Source organism: Ceratotherium simum, chromosome 27, assembly GCF_057802395.1.
Source record: "Ceratotherium simum simum isolate JZ-2026a chromosome 27, ASM5780239v1, whole genome shotgun sequence".
Taxonomy (NCBI): domain Eukaryota; kingdom Metazoa; phylum Chordata; class Mammalia; order Perissodactyla; family Rhinocerotidae; genus Ceratotherium; species Ceratotherium simum.
In genome coordinates, this window is record NC_141926.1 from 2,139,050 (window position 1) to 2,153,033 (window position 13,984).

Consider the following 13,984-nt stretch of genomic DNA (forward strand, 5'->3'; position numbering starts at 1 on the left):
TCCTCCACACCCACACCCGTGCTTGCTCTTTCCCTCGTCTCCATATCACACAGACTGAGACAGGAGGGCAGATGTGGATGTAGGGTGCCTGTTTGTGAGTCTATGTTCACGTACAGAAACACTTCCAGATGATGTTTGCCCTTATTTTTTTTCCTAAATCTACATAATTCCTTATTAAAATCCAAGCATAACTCTGGATTAGAAAGCATCCATCATTCAGAGAGCACTCACGGAGTGCAGTACTGCTCCGTGCCATTCACTGCGAAGCAAACCTCGACAGAAACAGACCCACCCCTGCCCTCCTGGAGGCACACAGAGTAACCACACAGCCAGTATAAAATCGTAACCGACACGTGCTGGGACGGAAAAGCACATGGCACAGAACTTAGAGCAAGATTTAAAGGAGTAAAACTGAGTACCTCACCCGGGAATCTTCCAATGCTCATAATTCTCATGCTGGATGATCCTTCTGCCTTCCTCTTTCCGTAGAGAGGAAGCTTTCTTTCCCACTCAGGGCCAACCTCAGTGTGTTGGTCTGCTGCCTGGCCCAGCTCGGAGCTGCTTGCCATCACCACCCTTTCCTGCCTCGCTATGTATCTTGGGGGCCTCAGTGCATTTCCTCATCCCACCTAAGGCCATGAGTCGTCCTCCTCCCAGGCCTCATGCCTGCCCCTCGTCAAGCCGGGAGTGTGGGAAAGGCCAACGTGCACGTCCCGCCAGGTCCCATCACTCTACAATCTCCTAGCGTCACTCATTCCTCACTCCTGGGACTCTCCCTATCCATAAACAAGCATATCTGACACAGAATAGCCAAAGGTGAACTTTTTACCCTATTAATGGTGCCACAGGCTTCCATGCCTAGGAAAAGAGTCAGGCTTTATTTTATCTATCCACAGTGTGGATACCCAAATGAACAATATGGAACCACTTTCAGACATCCTAGTCTCCCACCCCATAAATGGTGGTGACTCTGCACGTTCGTGGTCTCGACCCTTCCCTTGATAACCCCCTTGCAGGTAAGCCCATCCTCACGTGGTCTGCCCACCGAAGGTCACCACTCTCCACTCCAGTCCCAAACCCTTGCAGACTCCTTCACGCAGTGTCACACGGGCACTTCGGAGCGAAGTCCAGCACCTTTCCCCTGAACTGCTCTCCTTCCTCTGGGTCCCATTGGTGGGCATCCACCGCCAGTTCCTTTCCTATGCATCCATGTCTACACAATCAGTGGTAACCATAGTTCCCTTTCTCACAACCGTGGGTGAAATTCTCTCATGACGCCCTGCACCCCCTCTGTCCCCAAACCTCCAGCTTGGGTGCCTCCCTCGCTCTGGTTGACCACGCAGGCCTGTCGACCGAAAATCCACCCTCCAGCTCTGGTAGTGTTCTCCTTCATCTTCCTGATCTAAAGACAGGTTTGGAGACTCAATTAGGGTCAAAATCTTACATCATTTACCTAAGCAAACCAACGTTTGTTTCTGGAATATTTCAGTGAACTAACATTTACTGAGTTTTGTTTTATCCCTTTTTAATGAAACCTCCATCGTGCACCATCCGTGTGTTTCAGCAGTTTCTCGTCACCGGGTAGCCACAGCGTCCACACGACCTATCTGGGAATGCGGACGCAGCTAACCCCACGGGTCAGGTGGGCCCTAACCCTGCCTCTGCCTCTCGCTGGGGGTGGCTAGGTCGGGGAGCAAGTGCTGCTCTCAGAGGTTTGGGTGGTAAACGATACTGAGCTGGGCCACAGCCAGCACACAACCCCAGATCCAGAACTCAGCGCTGAGGTCCCAACACAAGCAGGTCGCTGACCAGGGCCGCAGGTGGCAACCATGGCGTGGGGCGAGACGGGAGGGCGTCAGAATGACCTGGGAGCACAGTCTACAGCCAGGCCCCAGAGACCAACTATCCTGGTTTGTCTGGGATGTCCCGGTGTTAACCCTGAAAGTCTCTTATCCCGGGAAACCATGCAATCTGGGCAAATCTGGACGGCTGGCCACTCCGACGTGTGTGTTTTCCCCACACCACCAAGCAGGTAACTCGATTCTCCAAGGATACTGACCAGTGGTCCCACAAATTTAACTCAGTTCTGAGACTGTCTACTTAGAGATGGCATCAGATCCCACAGGTTGAGGGCTCAGTCCTGCAAGACTGCCCCCATCCCCTTCAGATGCCAGTCACAAGTCCAGGTTGTCCCCTGTGCTTCTGAAGATCTGCTCTGAGATCTGATTATTTTGCTAGAGCAGCTCATAGAACTCAAGAAACCTGTTTACTCACTAGATTTCCAGTTTATTACAAAGGATGTGAATGAGCAGCCAGATGAAGAGACGCACAGGGCAAGGTGTAGGAAGGGGCTCGGAGCTTCCACGCTCTCTGAGCACACCACCCTCCCAGCACCTCCACGTGTTCACCAACCCGGAAGCTCAGTCCCATCCTTCTGGGTTTTCATGGAGGTTCCATGATGTAGGCATGACTGATTAAATCACTGACAACTGGTGACTGATTCAACCTCCAGTTCCTCTCCTCTCCTGGAGGTCTGGGGGTGGAACTGAAAGTGCCAACCCTCCAATCACATGGTGGGTTTCCCTGGCGACCAGCCCCCAGCCTTAGGTGTTTGCCCAGAGTCTCCTCATTCACATAAACTCAGATGTGGCTGAAGGGGGTTATTATGAATAACAAGACACCTTTAACACTCTTACTACTCAGGAAATGCCAAGGGTTTTCTGTGCCAGAAATGAATGAAGACCAAATATATCTTCTTCTTATATCACAGTATCACCCACCCCACTACCACCACCACCCCCGCCCCCCGACTCCGCGCCCACAGACCTGTCAAGGGGCACACATGGAAGGACATCTGGCTTTGGGTCTCCTTTTATTTCAAATTCTAACTGCGTCAGGGCCTCTTATTGGGTGTCACCTGGGACCCTGTACCTGAGCAGGTGAGGGAAGCAGAATGGCCTGATGCCCCACTACTGCCCACGCAGCAGCACTTCCCAGCTCAGGGGACTCAGCCCAGCCTGTGCCCGGGCAACTTTAAATAGCATGGAACCCCAGGGAGTTCTGCCTTCATTGTAGGGGGCAGAGGGACAGTGGGGGTGGCACTGCTGCTTTTAAATCTTCCTCAGGTGATGTCTGTGCCCCGCCGGGGTGGTGACCCGCTGACTGCTGTGTGTGGAGTCCCCACGCAATGACTAGTTGTGGGTAACAGAGCCACAGGAGGCCCCTTAACCTGTTTCATGACATTCACAAGTAGCATGGACCGCGGACCAGCACATGGGGCAGTTTTGTCTCAGCTGATCTCAGCCCAGGCTTTGTCAACTTTGTTTAGCACGGCCAAGCGCCTTTCCTCTTGGTGATCTTGCTGAACGTTTATTCCAGGACAGGACTGCTTGAGCATCCTCTAATCTACTTCCACCTAATCTACACACGTGTGTGTGTGTCTGTGACGGTCACAGTGCAGCCTCCTGGCGTGTGCTAATGAAGCAGTCGGATTGCACTGCATAGGGAGCTTTTGGTCCAAACTGAGTTCTAAGCTCAAACGTGGAATGAGCACTTTTTACCAAACAGAAAGGCTATCTGCCAAGAGTCTGTGATTTGGAAAGAATGTGTTTATTACAGATGGCTGGGGGGAGGGGGGGGGTGCCCTTACCAGAGTGGGCGTGTCTGGAAACGCCCGGAAGCCTCCTGTTTGGCTGCTCTGCTTTCCATGCTGCCCTGGGCTTCTGAAGCTGCAGAGCCCCCGTGTGAGATGAGTGGGAGTGTCCTGTGACGGTCTGGGAGGTGAACCAGACTGTCACTCTAGCATTTCAGGTGACAAGCAGCTCCTTCTCTAGCCACACGGCATTCCACTTACCACCAACGAAGCTGGAGACTGCTCTCGTTTCCTTCAGCTCACAGGGATTCCTCTCTGTCCCAGGGTACACCCCAAGTCTTCAGTGGGTGGGAGGGGGTGGACGGTTGTTTGTCTTGTCAGCAGTGCCTTCAAGTGGGAGGAATGGTGTCCTGCTGGGATGGTGTTTACGCCCCCGTGCCCTGGGGTCTGCATTCGCCTTTCCTTGGAGAGAGGTGCTGTTCCAGCATGGAGGTCCCCCTCCCACACCGTGTGTGCTTGTGCGAGATTTTCACCACTTGTCATGCTTCAGGCATGTGACTGCACTATTTTGTCTTCCTTGCAAGCACATTAGTCAAGGTTCTCCAGAGAAACAGAACCAACAGGATATGCACAGCTATAGAGAAAGAGAGTTATTATAAGGGACTAGGTCACACGACTATGGAGGCTAAGAAGTCCCATGATCTGCCGTCTGTAAGCTGGAGACCCAGGAGAGCTGGTGGGGTCCAAATAGGAAGGCCCGAGAACCAGGGGAGCCAGGGGTGTAAGTCCCAGTCTGAGTCCGAAGGCCTGAGAACCAGGAGCACCGATGTCCGAGGACAGGGCAAGATGGATGTCCCAGCTCAGAAAAAAACACTGAATTCACTCTGCCTGCTTTTTGTTCCATTGGAACCCCCTCAACAGATTGGACGATGCCCACCCGTACTGGTAGGGCCATCTTCTTTACTCAGTTCCCAGAAACAGGCAAAGGCAGGAGATGAGGCACTGAGCCCATCTCTGCAGAGGCAGGGTCGTCCCTGACTCCCTCTCCTGGACCTCATTCCCTTCTTATTCCATCTGGGATCACCTGAGCAAAGGGCTCCCGGGAGTGAGGTGCACGTGGAATATCTCCCCACCCAACAGGGTCCCTGAAGAAGTGGCATTCGGGTGAGCCTTGAATGTTCCTCCCTGCAGACCAGGGACACAGGCATTCCAGACAACGGCATGGAAAGGGGCATCGGGCAGAGGTCTGCCCCCTCCCCTCAAATTCTGTTATTCCATGATATGAGTAAGTGAGTAAAACAAATGAAATCAAAATAGTAACCCAGCCTGCTGTCCCAGCTGTCATCAAGAAACCTTTCCAGCAGGCAGAAATACCAGCTTAGAGGATGCAGGATGCACGACTACGGGATGTTCCTGTGGCCGCTGTAACAAACAGAAGTGGTGGCTTAAAAGAACAGGAGTTTATTCTCTCACACTTCTGAGGCTAGAAGTCCAAACTCATGGTGTCGGCAGGGCCACATCCCTCCCGAGGTTCTGGGGGAAATCCGCTCCTTGCCTCTTTCAGCCGGCGGCTGCCGGCGTTGCTGGGCTTGCGGCTGCATGGCTCCAACCTCCAAGACGAGCATCTCCAGATCTCTCTCTGCTCTGTCTTCACACGGCCTCCTTCTCTGTGTGTCAGTCAAATCTCTGTGCCTCTCTCTTATGAGGACACTTGTCATGGCATTTAGGGCCCACCCAGAGAACCCAGCATAATCTCTTGATTTTGAAATCTTTATCTTTTGCCATATAAGGTAATATTCACAGATTTCAGAAATTAGGAAATGAATACATCTTTGGGGCACTTTTCAGCCTAATACACAGGCTTTTATAATAAATTTTGTGTGTGTGTGTGTGAGGAAGACCAGCCCTGAGCTAACATCCAATGCCAAGCCTCCTCTTTTTTGCTGAGGAAGATTGGCCCTGGGCTAACATCTGTGCCCATCTTCCTCTACTTTATATGGGACGCCGCCACAGCATGGCTTGACAAGCAGTGCGTCGGTGCGCGCCGGGGATCCAAACTGGCGAACTCCGGGCCGCCACAGCGGAGCGCGCGCACTTAACTGCTTGCGCCACCTGGTGGGCCCCTATAATAAATTTTCTAAATGGATTACTCTACAATGTGGAAAAGATAGGGATTTTTAAACCTTTTGTAATAACACATCTTACTGATCTCTCCTTCTAGTTCTTATGCTGTTTCAGCACATTCTCTTGGGCACTTGAGTAAGCAAGGATACACCCTGCAGGAACGACTCAATGGGTTATCTGTTCTTGGCTCTCTGAACAGGCTGGAACCCTCAACAACGCGAAGTAATGAAGCGCAGGCCTCCTGCCTGTGTCGGACCGTGACGGGGACGCCGTGGCCGTCTCCCCTTGGCCATGATGTGGACGGATAGTTCAGGGTGGATTTTCATACTTCCTTGAAGAGTGCCTCTCAAAGCCTCATTTTCTAAAATTGTTTGTTAAGTAGAATTAAATGACCAGGGAAGGAAGTCTCTCGGGTTGGGGAACATCACCAGAATGAGCCCTTTATTTGCAAAAACATGAATTGATATCCACCGATTTTTCCTAGAGAACACTAAAATCACCATTAGTTTGTGCATGTTTCTCATGAGTGCGGCCTAAATATGCTTTATATTTGGAGAACCACGACTTCAGAAGCCAGTCATCTCCTGAGGGGAGGCCTCTGCAGAGCCAGCTGGCCCGGGTGGATCCCGGGACATGGGCGTCAATCAGGAGGAGAAACATGCAGCCACACAGCTGACCGACTGGTGAACGAGCCCACATGGGGACACTGGAGGGGACAAGGAGGCAGGGACCAGGCCTAAAGGGGCATCCAGCCTGTCGGCCACAAGCCACATTGCGTTGACCTTACAGGTGGGCAGTGGTAAGGCTGCATCTGAGCTTACGGTTCTGCATTTCCCACAAAGAACTCAAGAGAAGGATGGGCACACATTCCTAGAACCAGGGCCTGTGACATCTGCTGTGGCCATGCTGCCCTCGGCCAGGAGCCCCACAGCTGGTCTGGTCACACCACTGCCTGCAAGACTGGTGCCTGTGTGAGCAGGGCAGGCTGAGGGTCCACAGTGGAGCTGCTCCTCCTGGAGACCCCACTACAGGCAGGCCAGAGGCAGGTGCTGGGCCGGGGGCCCAGGGAGACCCCAGCTGGCCCGTCCTCCTCAGGGCCCCTTCCCTGCAGGGCCTGCCCTCTCGGGTAAGTGGGAATCCCCGTGTCCTCCACCTCAATGGACACAGCTCACACTGAGGGGACGTGTGTCAGCCGCCGCAGGAAAGAAAGCCACGTGCTCAGCAGCACGTCCCCCCGGCCCCAGGACCAGGGTGGAAAGTCCGAGGAAGTCGGAGTGGCAAGAGCCCAGCGCTTCCCTGAGACGACAGGGTCTTGTTGGGCTCGGCCACTCCAGGCTGAGTGACCCCCGCCCCCTCGGGGCTGCATTTCTTCATCCCTTCACCCACAGACACGACACTCACGGAGGAGGACACTGCGAGGGACAAACGAAGGCGTGAGCGCTCCATGAGCCCAGAAGTTCCATCTCCCACCCGGCTGCCCTCCCACACCGCGGAGCCCTCAGCCTGCGCGGCTAGAGAGAACGCCACCTTCCAGGGTGGGCGCACTCCCAACAGGCAGGGCGGCCCTCGGGCAGAGGGCCAACTCGGCCCCACGACCCCCAGGGGAGGGGGGAGGGAGAGAGAGGCCGCAGTAGCCGACGGCGGAAGCGGCAGAAGATGGCACGTGCCAGCTCTCCAGAGAACTCAGGGGCAGCTTGAGAAGCCCCCAAAGAGTTCTGTACGAGTGACAACAAGCTGAGCTCCACCACACGCAGAGCGCTCGGCCGCGTGTCATGGGGGCGATTACGACCGCCCCACACACACAAACCCGCAGAGAAACAGCCCACACACAGAAGACCTCTGACCCCGCTGGTCACCAGGGAACCCAAGTGCCTGTGGCTGGGCCTCCCGGGACAGCCCGCCCACCCTGGCGGGACGCAGGGCGGCGCCGTCCCCCAGCCCGTCCTGCACACCGTCCACTCCGCGGGACCCGGCCCAGGAGAGTCCGCGGGAGGGTCTGAGAGGGACGCGCAGCTGCCCAAGACTCAAACCGAGCTGTCATTTTCTCTAGTTCCTTTGTCCCTGTCACCAGGCTGGTGGGGGGGAGGGGTCAATTTTTTGGTGCTTCCTCGGACTCAATCTTTGGTCGCGGGAGGGCGCTCGCCGCCCGGCGTGAGCGCACCCTTCCTCCGGGTTCCGCCGGCGGAGCTCGGGGCGCAGAGCGGGGGTGCGGGGAATCCCAGCTCGACGCCTCTACGCCGGACCCCGAGTCCCTTCTGCGTCCACAGGGCGCGGACCACGCAGGAGCCGTCTCCTGCGCCGACCTCCGCGCGCCTGGGTCTGGGGTCCCACGCAGTCGTGAAGGATGTCTGCCGGACATGCAAACCCTCCCCACCGCGGTACAACACCCCCGCCGCTCATCACCGTCCGCCGGGTCCCTAGTGGCCCGGCGAAGGACTTCCTAGTGAAGCACCAGGCTCTGCCCTCGGGGTTCCCAAACCCACCAGGCTGCGCCTTAGAGCCCAAGGGCACCTGCGCACAGCGGGGCTGCTGGTGCTCCGCCCGACCCGCTGATCCTCCCAGCGTCCGCGGCTCCTTGCAGCGTGGACGCCGCCTGAGACCAATGACACTCCTGGGACGCGGATCTCCAGGGCCCGCTCCATCGCAGCCCTGCCTGGCCCTGGGCCAGTGCCCTAACCCCACGGGTCTCCATGCGCCCAGTGTCAGGACCGCCCTCTGGGGTAGTCGTGAGGGTCACGGAGCCACCAGCCTCCTGAGGGCAGCGCCTGGCCGGTGAATCCAGCTCTAGATAAACCTTCCTCAGCGCACTCAGCCCCGGTAATGGGTCTTGTCAGACCTCCTCCCGCCCTGCTCCTGTCCCCTCGGCCCCTGCTTGGCCTGAGTCCGAGTCTCCGGTGTCCCCGGGCCTCTCCCCGGGAGGGAAGGCCGTATTGACGCCCCCCAGGGAGGCAGCGGGGCGTGGTGGTGACTTGAGCAAGGTAGGAACTTCTGAGCCTCAGTTTCCCCATCTCTACGATGGGGTTGCCCTGGGGGTTCTCTGAGGACCGACAGGTCAAGCTCCAGGAAGCGCCTGCAGGCAGCGCGCGCTCAGTAGGTTCCAGTGGCCCCGGAGTCGGTAGGGAGCAACTGCGGCGGAGTTCGCGGCTCAGGGTCGCGGCGTCAGCGTGGGCACCGGGCAGGGCGTCCGGTGGACGCCTGATCCGGGCAGAGGCCAAGTCCTGAGTCTGACCCTATCCCTTCCCGCTGACCCCTCTGACCCGGGGGCGATGCGGAGGGGACGCGGCTCCCCTCCCTCCCCACTTTTCTGCGACCCTCCCTAGGGTTTCAAAAGAGGAAACTCTGGAAGGAGACGCCAGGCTCCAGGGCACACGGCTGAGCCTGTCCAAGCCTGGGCGCCCGCGACAGATTGGGAGACTGAGGCAGGCGCGCAGTGCCGCTGTCCCCCGCCAGGCCTGGTTCCGCTAGGGGCGCCCAGGCCGGCCCGGGCAGCCTCTCCGAGACCCCATGGGGGCAGCGGGTGAGTGGCTGCCCGCCGGAGGAAGGGGGTCGCCTGCGCCGCATGGACGCGGTGGCACCTGGGCGCGTCTGCCTCTCGGTTGCACTGCCCGACGGGGGCGACTCGGTCCCGGCGACCCCGGGCTTCAGCGGCCTCCCCTGGCACCCTGAGCCCAGAAGGCATAGCTGGGTTGTGGTCGTCTCCACCCCCGGGACCTTTGGCGTTGGTTCGGGGAAGTCTGGGGTTAAAGACGGTCGGTTTGGGTCTGTACGGGACCCTTTGTGGCCTAAGCACGTCCGTAAGGACGAATTTCCGCGCCTCGCGTTCGCGCGCCTCCCTCTGGGCTCCCGGGACAGCGCGGCCGGTGCCAGGCCTGTGCGCCTCTGTGCGCAGCGACCGCGGGGTCGCCGCCCCCGTCCACGCCCAGGAATGTTCAGGAAGTTCAGAGGCAAGCGGTTTAGGCTGTGGAGTTCCTGCATTTGGAAACTCGTGGGGTGAGAATAACGTGTGGGACTCCGAGTGTGATCGCGGGGGCGATTCGGGCGAGTGGTGAGGGAGGGGCGGGAGGAAGAGGCCGGGGAAGAGGTTGCCCAAGTCCATTTCGACAAGTGCGTTCTCCTCCAGGGTAAGAGATGGGGCCGGTCTTCCGCGGAGCCCCGTGTTGGCCCTGGGCGTGTGCCTCCACCGGGAGGCCAAGAACCTGTGCCCCTTCCTTCCAGCTTCCTTGCTACACTAATTTATAGTAACATCCTTTTCTGGTTATAAAATTAGTACGTGGTTACCTTGGACAACCTGGAAAATACAGAAAATCTTTTGAAAGTTCGAATTCCTGGATCCCACAGCACAGAGATGCCCTGCGGTGTATTGCAGCCAGTCCCTTCCAGCGTCTTATTCTTCTCTCCCTGGGTGGTGCTGTCTCTTTAACTTGGAATTTTCGTAGTTGCTAAAGTGTGAAAAGGGTTAGGTTTTCCTGGGGCCCATCCGCCACACAGCCCAGGGTCTCAGCTCCCTCCGCCCAGGCCAGCCTCCCTCCTGTGTGTGACGTTCAGCAGATCATGCCCTGTGTAGATGGGGTCACTCCAGATTAGGGCAAATGCTCCCTCCCCACTCAACCCAGGCCTCACCCCAGCTCAGCAGCCTCTGGGGGCCTAGTGGTCAGGGGGACACGCTCCCCCTCTGCCGGGCCTTGTTCGCCAGCCCTGCTGGGCTGGGCCCCAGGAAACTTGGCTCTGACCCCTGCTCCATGTTTCCAGGCTCTGCTGGGAGCTCATGTGCTTCCTCTCAGGTCCTGAGAGGCAGAGCTGTCACCCACATTTTAGAGACAGAAAATGGCCCCTTTCAAGAACTGGCCCAATCCATGCAGCCACCTGCCCAGCAGGTGCCCGGGACTACAATCTAGGCTTCCAGAGCCCAGCCACGTGGGACACCACTGCCACCTGCCTGCTCCTCTGTGCACCAGTAGCAAGACTGACCCACAGGGCCACACTGGAGAGGTGCTGCTATTTCCTTGAGAAAGAAAACAGAAGTGGGAGAGGGAAGATAGAAGACTGCTCTCCCTAACGCACCCCACGCCTCCCCACCCCTCACACACACACACATACACACACACACACATACACACACACACACACACACACACACACAGTCTGCAAGGGCTTCCCAGGGAAAGGAAAGGAGATCTTTCTAGGTAGGTCCTTCTGGGCTGAGAGGCCAGCTCTGGACTGGGACCCAGAACCAGAGGGGAGGGAGGGGTGACGGAAAGGGAGAGGGGGAGGGGAAGCAGGTGTGCAGAGTGGAGCAGTCGTGGGAGGGAGGGAGGCAGGAAAAAGAGGCCCCTGACCCCAGCAGGGATGCCTGCAAGGGTGCCGGGGGGACACAGGTGGGGCAGGCATGGGCACACGGTTTTTGTGGGAACTGGGGAGCCAGATGAGGGCTTTGGTCCCATCTGTGGAGGAGGAGTCGTTTTGAAACTGGTGGGAGAGGTCAGGAGAGAAGATTTCTGAGAGAGAGAAGACCCTTAGGTTCCACTTCAGCATTAGGTGATCCCTGGTTCTGTTCCGGCCTCTGACGTCTTCCTCTCCTTCCTCCCCAGTGGCAGGTCTTCTTCTTCTAGGTCAGGCCCCAGGTGGCCCGGGGCTCAGGGTGTGGTCTGGGGCTGTGTCCCCCAGCTAATGGTCAGACCCCCCAGAGTGTGTTAAACACACTCCTGGGCCCCACCCTGAGATCGGATCCAGTGGGTTGGGTGTGGACTAGCGGATCTGCATTCCCCACAAGCCCTGAGCAGGCATTTCCAGGTTCAGGTGTGCAGCTCCCCCTCCCCCACTGTCCTCACTCCCCAGAGAATCACTGGTCCAGGGCAGCGTCCTGTGAACCTCGACCCATGGGCTGGCCCCCGCCTGTTTTTGAACACAACCGTGCTCATTCATTTGTGGATGGCCTGTAGCTGCCCTGGTGCCACAAGGCGAGGCGGAGTAGTGGCGGCAGGGGTCCTCTGGCCAGCAAAGCTAAAACATGTACCATCTACGCCGTCCATAAAAAGTTTACCTGCCCCCCCCAGTGGAACCCTCTTGGCTAAGGTTTGTTGGCTAAGGTTTGCTGGGCACTGTTCTGTGTCTCATAACCTTACACCGGTGACGTCAGCGCAGGTAATGTCGTCCTCAGTGGTGCCTGAGAGGACTGAGGCCTGACGGGGCTGTGTGTCATCATGACCATACAGCTGGGGAGCAGCCCAAGATCTTTGCCCTTCACCCCCACACTCCTGACATGACACATTTTGTGCAAAGTGCCACCCTGGGGCCAGAGGAAGGAGCAGCTCCTTACCAGTTAGGGCCGCAGCAAGGACGAGGGGGCCCAAGGGAGGTAGCATTTGGGTCCCACCCTTCAGGATGGGAAATGTGAGGGTGGACGGGAGGGCTTCAGAGCCAACTGTTCTGGTGGGACAGCTCAGGAATGAGGCAGGTAATCAGACTTGGCTGCAGCATGGGGTCCCCAGTGGGGGACCCTGCAAGCAGGCTCTCTGTGGACCTTCCCGAGGTCCTGGTGGGGGAGTGGTGTGAGAAAGAGTTTCTCAGACTTTCCTCCAAAATCTCAACCTGCCTGAAACCCACCTTCTCCTGCGGGTGGGCAGCATCAATGCTGCCACCCTAGCCCACCCAGGAACGTCCTGGCTGCCACGCCTGCCTCTGCATCCTTCTTACTTCATCCTCTCAGCACTCAGGGAAGGCCAGGTCTCATCTGTACCGCCTTTCGGGAGGGAACAGGGGAGAGAATTTGATTCCTATCTATTACATGCAAAGAAACCAAGGCAGAAAAGTTAAATTGTCCCCTCAAGTTCAAAAGTTAAAATGTAGAAGCAGAAAATTCAATGAGAAGAAATTTCTCCGTGAATCCAAATATAGACCCTCCCCTCAAAAAAAAATCTCCAAGGGCCAGCCCTGTGACATAGTGGTTAAATTTGGCACATTCTGCTTCAGCAGCCCGGGTTCTCGGGTTCGGTTCCCATACGTGGAGCTACACCACTCGTCAGCCATGCTGTGGCAGTGACCCACATATAAAGTAGAGGAAGATGGACACAGATGTTAGCTCAGGATGAATCTTCCTCATGCAAAAAATGAGGAAGATTGCCAACAGATATTAGCTCAGGGCTAATCTTCCTCAGCAAAAAAAAAAACAAAACTGCTATTATTTATCAAAAGCTCCACGAGTGCTGAGATCTCATCTCATTCGTCTTTTTATGATTAACATCTTTACATTTATTGGGCACCTGCTGTGTGTCAGGCCCTTTGCAGGACCCTTCACATGTCCTCATTTGTCTTCACAACACAGGATGGTGAGGGAAACTGAGGCCCAGGGGTAGAGAAGGGCCAAGTGTCTTGAGGGTGCCATCACTACTGGTGGGCCCAGCAGTGGGGCCCAAATGCAAGCTCCGTCTCTAGCCTCAGCCTCCACGACCTCTAGCCAGGCCGCTGGGGCAAGAGGAGCTGAGAAAGTGCCTGTGGAAACTGAGTCACGTCATCCAGGTGCAAAGTTGCTTTGGCAAAGGCCCACCTCCCCAAAGGTGTCTTTGAGTGGTTCCTCGTTTGGCGTTGGTGGAAACCACAAATTGAACAGGAAATGGCAATTTGATGAGTACCAGCAAGGAGAAGAGTGACCTGGAGCCTGGGTTAGAGTTAGGTGATCCCCCAACCTACTAGAGCCCCACAGGTCAGCCTGGCCTTCTTGGGGAAGGAGGAATTAGATCCGAGGGGTCTGGGAAGGCATTCTGTCCTTCCGGTTCTGGTGGATGAGGGTGTTAGCTCCTCACACCCTGCCCATCCCTTCCTCTCTATGGAGCTGTGTTTTGGTTTTGTTTTTAATCCGGCTCATTGCTTTGTTTTGGTAACGATGTAAATGTGCACCACTGAGCCAAGTGGACATACTATGAATACATTTTCTTCCTTGTACAGCTTTCTGGTTTTCCCCCGGAATTGATAATTGCTTAACTCTTTTGATAGCTCAATCTCCTTTGAACTTAGAGGCAAGTCTTCCGTCCTTTATCAGGTCTATAAGACACTTCTCAGTGTGACCCTCTGATACCGGCTCAAGACAAGGTTGACATAAGGGAAGCCATATCGTAGAAAAGAAAAACTCTATTGTAACTTTGAATGACCTCTGACAAACTAACCCAGCTGGATCTGCACCCTCCAGGAGATCTACCTGCTCCGTAGATTTTACGACCCCTGCTCGTGCCTGTACCTCCAAGCCGCGATAAGATGATAACTTCCTTTTTTTGA

General features: G+C 56.4%; 1 protein-coding gene across 1 annotated transcript in view; it reads left to right on the forward strand.

The window, feature by feature from the left end:
- The first annotated feature begins 8,675 nt into the window (after positions 1-8,675).
- LOC101407692 (integrin beta-2) overlaps positions 8,676-13,984 on the forward strand; it is a 43,018-nt gene continuing 37,709 nt past the window's right edge. The window contains exon 1 of the mRNA XM_087417933.1: positions 8,676-8,694. The gene's annotated coding sequence lies outside the window, so the exon portion shown is untranslated. The remainder of the gene's footprint in view (positions 8,695-13,984) is intronic.